Source organism: Petromyzon marinus (assembly GCF_048934315.1).
Source record: "Petromyzon marinus isolate PM22_M1 ecotype Great Lakes invasive population chromosome 84 unlocalized genomic scaffold, UKy_Petmar_22M1.pri1.0 chr84_unloc.5, whole genome shotgun sequence".
NCBI classification, from domain to species: domain Eukaryota; kingdom Metazoa; phylum Chordata; class Hyperoartia; order Petromyzontiformes; family Petromyzontidae; genus Petromyzon; species Petromyzon marinus.
This window is the reverse complement of record NW_027422642.1, coordinates 116,285-125,439: the sequence shown is the minus strand read 5'-3', so window position 1 is coordinate 125,439 and position 9,155 is coordinate 116,285. Positions and strand designations below refer to the sequence as shown.

Here is a 9,155-nt window from a genome sequence, read left to right as displayed (position 1 = left end):
TCAACCCCCACGGCTCCTTCCATCACCCTCCCTGGCTCCTCCCATCACCCTCCCTGGCTCCTCCCACACCCCCACGGCTCCTCCCATCCCCCTTACGGCTTCTCACATCACCCCCACGGCTCCTCCCATCACCCTCCCTGGCTCCTCCCATCACCCTCCCTGGCTCCTCCCATCCCCCTTACGGCTTCTCACATCACCCCCACGGCTCCTCCCATCACCCTCCCTGGCTCCTCCCATCACCCTCCCTGGCTCCTCCCATACCTCCCCCACCCCGCTGCTCACGAGGTCCCTGATCTCCACACCACCACCACCACCCCACCACCACCACGCTGCTGTTGCTGCTGCTGCGTCTTCTGCTGTCGCTGGCACACCGTGGTGGGGTTCGCTTAGAAGAGGAGGTGGAGGAGGTGAAGGAGGAGGAGGTGGTGAAGGAGGAGGTGGTGAAGGAGGTGGTGAAGGAGGAGGAGGAGGAGAGAGAGGGAGCGAGAGAGACATCCACCACCAACAACCACCACCCCCATCCACCGTTGCTGCTTTCACGTAGAGGGCCCGCAGCAAATCTTCCGCAACAACAACAACCAACAACAACCAACAACAACAACAACCAAACAACAATCACCAACAACAACAACAACCAACAACAACTACCAACAACAACTACCACCAAAAACAACCAACAACAACTACCACCAACAACTACCACCAACAACAACCAAACAACAATCACAAGGTACCAAGCCCTTCCCTCTAAACAATCATCAGCTATCATCATCATCAGCTATCATCATCATCAGCAGCTATCATCAGCTATCATAATCTAGCATCATCATAATCAGCTATCATCATCATCAGCTATCATCATCAGCTATCATAATCTAGCATCATCATAATCAGCTATCATCATCAGCAGCTATCATCAGCTATCATCATCAGCTATCATCAGCTTGTTGTGGTGGTTGTTGTGGTTGTTGTTTGTGTGGTAGTGGTTGTTGTGGTTGTTGTTTGTGTGGTAGTGGTTGTTGTGGTTGTTGTTTGTGTGGTAGTGGTTGTTGTGGTTGTTGTTTGTGTGATAGTGGTTGTTGTGGTTGTTGTTTGTGTGGTAATGGTTGTTGTGGTTGTTGTTTGTGTGATAGTGGTTGTTGTGGTTGTTGTTGTTTGTGTGGTAGTGGTTGTTGTGGTTGTTGTAGTGGTTGTTGTTTGTGTGGTAGTGGTTGTTGTGGTGGTTGTTGTTTGTGTGGTGGTTGTTGTGGTTGTTCTTGTTTGTGTGGTAGTGGTTGTTGTGGTTGTTGTAGTGGTTGTTGTTTGTGTGGTAGTGGTTGTTGTTGTTTGTGTGGTGGTTGTTGTGGTTGTTCTTGTTTGTGTGGTAGTGGTTGTTGTGGTTGTTGTGGTTGTTGTTTGTGTGGTAGTGGTTGTTGTGATGGTTGTTGTGGTTGTTGTTTGTGTGGTAGTGGTTGTTGTGGTGGTTGTTTGTGTGGTAGTGGTTGTTGTGGTTGTGGTTGTTGTTTGTGTGGTAGTGGTTGTTGTGGTTGTTGTTTGTGTGATAGTGGTTGTTGTGGTTGTTGTTTGTGTGGTAGTGGTTGTTGTGATGGTTGTTGTTTGTGTGGTAGTGGTTGTTGTGATGGTTGTTGTTTGTGTGGTAGTGGTTGTTTGTGGTTGTTGTTGTGGTTGTTGTTGTGGTTGTTGTTTGTGTGGTTGTTGTGGTTGTTGTTGTGGTTGTTGTTTGTGTGGTAGCGGTTGTTGTGGTTGTTTGTGTGGTAGTGGTTGTTGTGTTTGTTGTTGTGGTTGTTTGTGTGGTAGTGGTTGTTGTTTGTGTGGTAGTGGTTGTTGTGATGGTTGTTGTTTGTGTGGTAGTGGTTGTTGTGGTTGTTGTGGTTGTTTGTGTGGTAGTGGTTGTGGTTGTTGTGGTTGTTGTGGTTGTTGTTTGTGTGGTAGTGGTTGTTGTTGTTGTTGTTTGTGTGGTTGTGTGGTCGTGGTTGTTTGTGTGGTTGTTGTGGTTGTTGTGGTGGTGTTTGTTGTTTGTGTGTGGTGTGTGTGTTGTGTGTGTGTGTGGTGTATGGAGTGTGTGTATGTGTGGTGTATGTGGTGTGGTGTGTGTGGTGTGTGTGTGTGGTGTGTGTGTGGTGTGTGTGGTGTGTGTGTGGTGTGTGTGTTGTTTGTGTGTGTGGTGTGTGTGATGTGTGTGGTGTGTTGTGTGTGGTGTGCGTGTGGTGTGTTGTGTGTGGTGTGTGTGTGGTGTGTGATGTGTGTGGTGTGTTGTGTGTGTGTGGTGTGCGTGTTGTGTGTGGTGTGTGTGTGGTGTGTGTGTGGTGTGTGTGTGTGGTGTGTATGTGTGGTGTATGTGGTGTGGTGTGTGTGGTGTGTGTGTGTGTTGTGTGTGTGTGGTGTGTGTGTGGTGTGTGGTGTGTGTGTGGTGTGTGTGTGTGGTGTGTGTGGTGTGTGTGTGGTGTGTGTGTGGTGTATGTGGTGTGTGTGGTGGTGTGTGTGTGTGGTGTGTGTGTGTGGTGTGTGTGCTGTGTGTGTGTGTGTGGTGTGTGTGTGGTGTGTGGTGTATGTGGTGTGTGTGCTGTGTGTGTGTGGTGGTGTGTGCGTGTGGTGTATGTGTGTGTGGTGTGTGTGTGGTGTATGTGGTGTATGTGGTGTGTGTGGTGGTGTGTTTGTGTGTGATGTGTGTGGTGTGTGTGGTGTGGTGTGTGTGTGTGGTGTGTGTGGTGTGTGTGTGTGGTGTGTGTGGTGTATGTGGTGTGTGTGTGGTGTGTGTGGTGGTGTGTGTGGTGTGTGTGTGGTGGTGTGTGCGTGTGGTGTATGTGTGTGTGGTGTGTGTATGTGGTGTGTGTGGTGTGTGTGTGTGTGTGGTGGTGTGTGTGGTGTGTGGTGTATGTGGTGTGTATGTGGTGTGTGTGTGCTGTGTGTGTGTGGTGTATGTGGTGTGTGTGTGATGTGTGTGGTGTGTGTATGTGGTGTGTGTGTGGTGTATGTGGTGTGTGTGTGGTGTATGTGGTGTGTGTAGTGGTGTGTGGTGTGTGTGTGATGTGTGTGGTGTGTGTTGTGTGTGGTGTGTGTGGTGGTGTGTGTGTGGTGTGCGTGGTGTGTGTGTGTGGTGTGTGTGGTGTGTGTGGTGTGTGTGTGTGGTGTGTGTGGTGTGTGTGTGGTGTGTGTGTGGTGGTGTGTGTGGTGGTGTGTGTGTGGTGTGCGTGGTGTGTGTGTGTGGTGTGTGTGGTGTGTGTGGTGTGTGTGTGTGGTGTATGTGGTGTGTGTGGTGTGTGTGTGTGGTGTATGTGGTGTGTGTGTGTGTGGTGTGTGTGTGGTGTGTGTGTGTGGTATGTGGTGTGTGTGGTGTGTGTGTGTGGTGTGGGTGGGGTGGGTGGATAAGTGGGTGGGTGAGTGGATGGGTGGATGAGTGGGTGGATGGATGGCTGGGTGAGTGGGTGGATGGATGGCTGGGTGAGTAGGTGAGTGAGTGGGTGGGTGAGTGAGTGGGTGAGTGGGTAAGTGAATGAGTGGGTGGGTGGATGGGTGGGTGGGTGATTGAGTGAATGAATGAGTGTGTGAGTGAGTAGTTGTGTGTCTGTGTGTGACACTGGGGGAGAGACAAAGGCGGCCGGGCGTGGTGGTGCTGGCCACCCACCCCCTCTGTGTGTGTAGCCACAGTGCCGGTAGCCTTCATAGACGCTGCTGCTGCTACTAACACAGCACTTGCCCCTACAGCCTGCTACAGGCTACCTGGGGGAGCTTTGTCTGTGTGTGTCTAAGTGCTGCTACTAACACAGCACTTGCCCCTACAGCCTGCCACAGGCTACCTGGGGGAGCTTTGTCTGTGTGTCTAGGTGCTGCTGCTGCTAACACAGCACTTGCCCCTACAGCCTTCTGCAGGCAACCTGGGGGAGCTTTGTCTGTGTGTCTAGGTACTGCTAACACAGCACTTGCCCCTACAGCCTGCTACAGGCTACCTGGGGGAGCTTTGTCTGTGTCTAGGTGCTGCTACTCGCTACTAACACAGCACTTGCCCCTACAGCCTGCTAAGGCTACCTGGGGGAGCTTTGTGTGTCTAGGTGCTGCTACTAACACAGCACTTGCCCCTACAGCCTGCTACAGGCTACCTGGGGGAGCTTTGTCTGTGTGTGTCTAGGTGCTGGTAACACAGCACTTGCCCCTACAGCCTGTTACAGGCTACCTGGGGGAGCTTTGTGTGTGTCTAAGTGCTGCTACTAACACAGCACTTGCCCCTACAGCACTGCTACAGGCTACCTGGGGGAGCTTTGTCTGTGTGTGACAGACACTTGCCCCTACAGCCTGCTACAGGCTACCTGGGGGAGCTTTGTCTGTATGTGTCTAGGTGCTACTAACACAGCACTTGCCCCTACAGCCTGCTACAGGCTACCTGGGGGAGCTTTGTCTGTGTGTCTAAGTGCTGCTACTCGCTGCTAACACAGCACTTGCCCCTACAGCCTGCTACAGGCTACCTGGGGGAGCTTTGTCTGTATGTGTCTAGGTGCTACTAACACAGCACTTGCCCCTACAGCACTGCTACAGGCTACCTGGGGGAGATTTGTCTGTGTGTGTCTAAGTGCTACTACTGCTAACACAGCACTTGCCCCTACAGCCTGCTACAGGCTACCTGGGGGAGCTTTGTCTGTGTGTCTAAGTGCTGCTACTAGCACAGCACTTGCCCCTACAGCACTGCTACAGGCTACCTGGGGGAGCTTTGTCTGTGTGTGTCTAAGTGCTGCTACTAACACAGCACTTGCCCCTACAGCCTGCTACAGTCTACCTGGGGGAGCTTTGTCTGTGTGTCTAGTTGCTGCTGCTACTAACACAGCACTTGCCCCTACAGCACTGCTACAGGCTACCTGGGGGAGCTTTGTCTGTGTGTGACAGCCACTTGCCCCTACAGCCCTGCTAGAGGGCTACCTGGGGGAGCTTTGTCTCTGTGTGACAGACACTTGCCCCTACAGCCCTGCTAGAGGGCTACCTGGGGGAGCTTTGTCTGTGTATGACAGCCACTTGCCCCTACAGCCCTGCCAGAGGCTACCTGGGGGAGCTTTGTCTGTGTGTGACAGCCACTTGCCCCTACAGCCCTGCTAGAGGCTACCTGGGGGAGCTTTGTCTGTGTGTGACAGACACTTGCCCCTACAGCCCTGCTAGAGGCTACCTGGGGGAGCTTTGTCTTTGTTGTTGTTTTGATTTAAAGCTTTCGTGACTGCAGGGGTTATTATTCTTGGTTCTTTCGGTAAAGTCACCACCGCGTAGAAGGGAAATAATAAAATAAAAAACATAGTTTTATATTGTAATTGTTTTATATATTTTTAATTATTTTATTGTTTCCCTTCTACGTGACTTTAGCGAAAGAACCAAGAATATTTGTTGTTGTTGTTGATGATGATGTTGGGAGGGAGGAGGGGGTGTGTGTGGGTTGGTTGATCAGGAGTAGGACAGTGGATGATCGATCTCTGTGTGGTTAACGTGGAATCAGTTGTTGTTGGTTGTTGTTGTTGGTTGTTGTTGGTTGTTGTTGTTGGTGTTGGTTGTTGTTGTGAGGTGAGGGGGGGCGTTGGTTGATCAGGAGTCAGACATTGGCCACTCGCCTCTGTGTGTGCATGGATTATCACTCTGTGAGTGTGTGAGTGTGTGTGTGAGTGTGTGTGAGTGTGTCTGTGAGTGTGTCTGTGTGTGTGTCTGTGTGTGTGTCTGTGTGTGTGTGTCTGTGTGTGTGTGTGTCTGTGTGTGTGTCTGTGTGTGTGTGTGAGTGTGTCTGTGTGTGTGTCTGTGTGTGTGTCTGTGAGTGTGTCTGTGTGTGTGTCTGTGTGTGTGTGAGTGTGTGTGTGTGTCTGTGTGTGTGTCTGTGTGTGTGAGTGTGTGTGTCTGTGTGTGTCTGTGTGTGTGTGTGTTTGTGTGTGTGTGTCTGTGTGTGTGTCTGTGTGTGTGAGTGTGCATGGATTATCACTCTGTGAGTGTGTCTGTGTGTGTCACTCTGTGTGTGTGAGTGTCTCTGTGTGTCTGTGTCTCTGTGTGTGCATGGATTATCACTGTGTGTGTGTGAGTGTGTGTCTCTGTGTGTGCATGGATTATCACTCTGTGAGTGAGTGTGTGTGTCTGTGTGTGTCACTCAGTGTGTCTCTGTGTGTGAGTGTGTCTGTGTGTGCATGGATTATCACTCTGTGTGTGTGTCTGTGTCTCTGTGTGTGCATGGATTATCACTCTGTGTGTGTGTCTGTGTGTGTCTAGTGTGTGTGCATGGATTATCACTCTGTGTGTGTGTGTCTGGTGTGTGTCTGTGTCTCTGTGTGTCTGTGTGTGTCACTCTGTGTGTCTCTGTGTGTGAGTGTGTGTGTCTGTGTGTGTCTGTGTGTGAGTGTGTCTGTGTGTGCATGGATTATCACTCCGTGTGTGTCTGTGTGTGTCACTCTGTGTGCGTGTGTGTGTCTGTGTCTCTGTGTGTGCATGGATTATCACTCTGTGAGTGTGTCTGTGTGTGTCTAGTGTGTGTGCATGGATTATCACTCTGTGTGTGTGTCTGGTGTGTGTCTGTGTCTCTGTGTGTCTGTGTGTGTCACTCTGTGTGTCTCTGTGTGTGAGTGTGTGTGTCTGTGTGTGTCTGTGTGTGAGTGTGTCTGTGTGTCTGTGTCTGTGTGTGCATGGATTATCACTCTGTGTGTGTCTGTGTGTGTCACTCTGTGTGCGTGTGAGTGTCTCTGTGTCTCTGTGTGTGCATGGATTATCACTCTGTGAGTGTGTCTGTGTGTGTCACTCTGTGTGTGTCTCTGTGTGTCTGTGTCTCTGTGTGTGCATGGATTATCACTCTGTGTGAGTGTGTCTGTGTGTGCATGGATTATCACTCTATGTGTCTTTGTCACTCTGTGTGCGTGTCTCTGTGTGTCTGTGTCTCTGTGTGTGCATGGATTATTACTCTGTGTGTGTGAGTGTGTGTCTGTGTGTGCATGGATTATCACTCTGTGAGTGAGTGTGTGTGTCTGTGTGTGTCACTCAGTGTGTCTCTGTGTGTGAGTGTGTCTGTGTGTGCATGGATTATCACTCTGTGTGTGAGTGTGTGTCTCTGTGTGTGTCTGTGTGTGCATGGATTATCACTCTGTGTGTGTGTGTGTCTGGTGTGTGTCTGTGTCTCTGTGTGTCTGTGTGTGTCACTCTGTGTGTCTCTGTGTGTGAGTGTGTGAGTGTGTGTGTCTGTGTGTGTCTGTGTGTGTCTGTGTGTGAGTGTGTCTGTGTGTCTGTGTCTGTGTGTGCATGGATTATCACTCTGTGAGTGTGTGTCTGTGTGTGAGTGTGTGTGTTTCTGTGTGTGTCTGTGTGTGCATTGATTATCACTCTGTGTGTGTCTGTGTGTGTCTGTGTGTGTCTCTGAGTGTGCATGGATTATCACTCTGTGTGTGTCTGTGTGTGTCATTCTGTGTGCGTGTGAGTGTCTCTGTGTCTCTGTGTGTGCATGGATTATCACTCTGTGAGTGTGTCTGTGTGTGTCACTCTGTGTGTGTCTCTGTGTGTCTGTGTCTCTGTGTGTCTGTGTCTCTGTGTGTGCATGGAGTATCACTCTGTGTGTGTGAGTGTGTGTGCATGGATTATCACTCTATGTGTCTGTGTCACTCTGTGTGCGTGTGAGTGTCTCTGTGTGTCTGTGTCTCTGTGTGTGCATGGATTATTACTCTGTGTGTGTGAGTGTGTGTCTGTGTGTGCATGGATTATCACTCTGTGAGTGAGTGTGTGTGTCTGTGTGTGTCACTCAGTGTGTCTCTGTGTGTGAGTGTGTCTGTGTGTGCATGGATTATCACTCTGTGTGTGTGTCTGTGTCTCTGTGTGTGCATGGATTATCACTCTGTGTGTGTGTCTGTGTGTGTCTAGTGTGTGTGCATGGATTATCACTGTGTGTGTGTGTGTCTGGTGTGTGTCTGTGTCTCTGTGTGTCTGTGTGTGTCACTCTGTGTGTCTCTGTGTGTGAGTGTGTGTGTCTGTGTGTGTCTGTGTGTGAGTGTGTCTGTGTGTGCATGGATTATCACTCCGTGTGTGTCTGTGTGTGTCACTCTGTGTGCGTGTGTGTGTCTGTGTCTCTGTGTGTGCATGGATTATCACTCTGTGAGTGTGTCTGTGTGTGTCTAGTGTGTGTGCATGGATTATCACTCTGTGTGTGTGTGTCTGGTGTGTGTCTGTGTCTCTGTGTGTCTGTGTGTGTCACTCTGTGTGTCTCTGTGTGTGAGTGTGTGTGTCTGTGTGTGTCTGTGTGTGAGTGTGTCTGTGTGTCTGTGTCTGTGTGTGCATGGATTATCACTCTGTGTGTGTCTGTGTGTGTCACTCTGTGTGCGTGTGAGTGTCTCTGTGTCTCTGTGTGTGCATGGATTATCACTCTGTGAGTGTGTCTGTGTGTGTCACTCTGTGTGTGTCTCTGTGTGTCTGTGTCTCTGTGTGTGCATGGATTATCACTCTGTGTGAGTGTGTCTGTGTGTGCATGGATTATCACTCTATGTGTCTTTGTCACTCTGTGTGCGTGTCTCTGTGTGTCTGTGTCTCTGTGTGTGCATGGATTATTACTCTGTGTGTGTGAGTGTGTGTCTGTGTGTGCATGGATTATCACTCTGTGAGTGAGTGTGTGTGTCTGTGTGTGTCACTCAGTGTGTCTCTGTGTGTGAGTGTGTCTGTGTGTGCATGGATTATCACTCTGTGTGTGAGTGTGTGTCTCTGTGTGTGTCTGTGTGTGCATGGATTATCACTCTGTGTGTGTGTGTGTCTGGTGTGTGTCTGTGTCTCTGTGTGTCTGTGTGTGTCACTCTGTGTGTCTCTGTGTGTGAGTGTGTGAGTGTGTGTGTCTGTGTGTGTCTGTGTGTGTCTGTGTGTGAGTGTGTCTGTGTGTCTGTGTCTGTGTGTGCATGGATTATCACTCTGTGAGTGTGTGTCTGTGTGTGAGTGTGTGTGTTTCTGTGTGTGTCTGTGTGTGCATTGATTATCACTCTGTGTGTGTCTGTGTGTGTCTGTGTGTGTCTGTGTGTGTCTCTGAGTGTGCATGGATTATCACTCTGTGTGTGTCTGTGTGTGTCATTCTGTGTGCGTGTGAGTGTCTCTGTGTCTCTGTGTGTGCATGGATTATCACTCTGTGAGTGTGTCTGTGTGTGTCACTCTGTGTGTGTCTCTGTGTGTCTGTGTCTCTGTGTGTC

At 50.1% G+C, this 9,155-nt stretch overlaps 1 protein-coding gene across 11 annotated transcripts in view; it reads left to right on the top strand.

The window, feature by feature from the left end:
* Positions 1-542: 542 nt before the first annotated feature.
* The window catches only part of LOC116936840 (uncharacterized), a 58,926-nt gene continuing 50,313 nt past the window's right edge, over positions 543-9,155 (top strand). For all 11 annotated transcript variants that reach the window (XM_076059214.1, XM_076059215.1, XM_076059213.1 and 8 more), the window contains exon 1: positions 543-730. The gene's annotated coding sequence lies outside the window, so the exon portion shown is untranslated. The remainder of the gene's footprint in view (positions 731-9,155) is intronic.